We start from the raw sequence: 2,312 nt of genomic DNA on the forward strand, positions 1-2,312 counted from the left end.
TGACTTACCTACGATTTTTTTTAAAGAAAAATTTATTTTATTTTTCAAATTATAAATAGATTTTGTATAATAATTAAATTATACGTGTAAATAATTGCACATTTGAATACCAAGTTTTTAAAATTGAAAAGACTTTTAAACCTAAATTTTAAAAGTTTAAAATTCAAGAGTTCTAGTTAGATACAAATTTAAAATATTCAAATTTATTAACTTATTCTAAACAAAAAATTGTTTTTTTTCTATAAAAAACGGATTTTGAACGAAATACTTGAATTTTCAAAAACATAATTACATTTTTAACAAATTAGTTGACTTTTCAACCTAAAAAGATAAATTCCAAATAAAAAAGTGTCATAGTTTATATTTCAATCAAAAAAGATAAAAAAAAGGTAAAAAATTTATTTTTAACGAAACTGACGCATTTTTCACCCAACAAACATGGAATTTTAAAGCAAGAAAATTATTGTTTTTTTACTTAAAAAGGAGAATTTTCAATTGAAATAGATGAATCTTAAAAAATAAATTGTTAACAATATAGTTTAACTTTTACCCAAGTAGTTAAATTATCAATTAAAAAAGATGATTTTTTTTAACAAAATAGTTCAAATGTCAACCAAATAGATGAATTTTCAACTAAAAATATACATTTTCTAGAAAAAAAATGATTGATTAACACAGTGATTTAATCCCATCTTTCAAACAAAAGAAGAATCATTTTTAACCAAAAAGTTGCATTTGAAAAAAATTATATTTCTACGAAAACAGATGAATTTTTAAATCTAAAAGATAAATTTTGAAAACAACTGTTGAATTTTCTGTTAAAAGAGATTTGACTTTGCACAATCAAAATATGAATTTTCAAACTGGAAATAAGTTTCTACGAACAAAATTGAATTTGTGAATCAAAAAGACAAATTTTTAACCAAAAAGGATGAATTTAACAAAACTGTTGAATTCTCTACCGAATTGTTGCATTTTTAACCAAAAAAGATAAGATTTCTCTTAAAATTGGTGATTTTTTATTTAAAAATGAAAATGTTAAAAAAATATTTGTATTTTCAAGACCAAAATATGAATTATAAACAATAAGTTAATTTTCTGCTAAATTATTATATTTTCCATCAAAAAGTTGCATTTCTGTACAAGAAAAATGATAATTCTACTGAAGCAGGTGAATTTTTAAATCAAAATAAAATTTAAATATTTGAATTTTCATCCAGACAAGATTTCAGTTAATTGTTCCAACACCAAAAAAATTTTAAACATAAAGTAAATTTTTTACAAAATAATAAATTTTCAACAAACCAGTAAAATGTTCTATCAGAAAATATGAATATTCAATAAAATAGTTTAATTATTAACTAAAAAGTTGCATTATCCAAGAACTATGAAATTTATCTTAAAATAGATGAATTTTTAATTAAAAAATTTTTTTTTAATCGTTGCATTTTCATCCAGAAAAGATTTCAGTTAATTTTTCCACACCAAAATATAAATTTTAAACATAAAGTAAATTTTTTATGAAATAATCAAACTTACAATAAGCCAGTAGAATTTTCAACTAAACAGTTGCATTTTTTCCAAGAAAGATGTAATTTCACTTAAAACAGATGAATTTTTAAATAAAAATACAATTTAAATAGTTAAATTTTCATCCAGAACAGATTTCAGTTAATTTTTCAACTCCAAAATAGAAATTTTAAACAAAGTTTATTTTTTACCAGAAAATATGACTATTAAATAGTTTAATTTTCAACTAATAAGTTGCATTTTTATGCAAGAAATACGAAATTTCTCTTAAATAGATGATTTTTTAATTTAAAAAAAAGTTGAATCTTCATCCAGAAAAGATTTCAGTTATTTTTTTCATTTTTGTTTAAGAAAGATGAAATTTCTTTTAAACTAGATTAATTAAATAATGAAACCTTAAAAAAAAGTTAAATTTTTATCTAAAAAAGATTCCAGTTTACTTTTCAACACCAAAATAAGAATTGTAAACAATAAGTTAATTTTATCTTAAATTTTCAAACTGTTGCACTTTAGTCAAAAAAAAAAAAATGAAAATTCTACTTGAATAGGTAAATTTTTAAACGAAAAAAAAAAAATTTCAAAAAAAGATTTGAATTTTCATCAAAAAAGATTTCAATTGACTTTTCAACACAAAAATAGAAATCTTAAACAAAAAGTAAATTTTCTAGAAAATAGTTAAATTAAAAAAAAAACAGTGGAATTTTTCCAAGAAAGATCCCATATTTATACTAGCAAGATTGTTAAATTTTCAACAAAACTCTTGCAATTTTCGTCCAAGAAAA

General features: G+C 20.0%; 1 protein-coding gene across 1 annotated transcript in view; it reads left to right on the top strand.

Annotated features, from left to right (window-relative positions):
• The window catches only part of LOC117177969 (proliferation-associated protein 2G4), a 45,863-nt gene that overhangs the window by 8,357 nt on the left and 35,194 nt on the right, over positions 1 to 2,312 (top strand). The window lies entirely within an intron of this gene.

This window comes from Belonocnema kinseyi, chromosome 8, assembly GCF_010883055.1.
Source record: "Belonocnema kinseyi isolate 2016_QV_RU_SX_M_011 chromosome 8, B_treatae_v1, whole genome shotgun sequence".
Classification (NCBI taxonomy): domain Eukaryota; kingdom Metazoa; phylum Arthropoda; class Insecta; order Hymenoptera; family Cynipidae; genus Belonocnema; species Belonocnema kinseyi.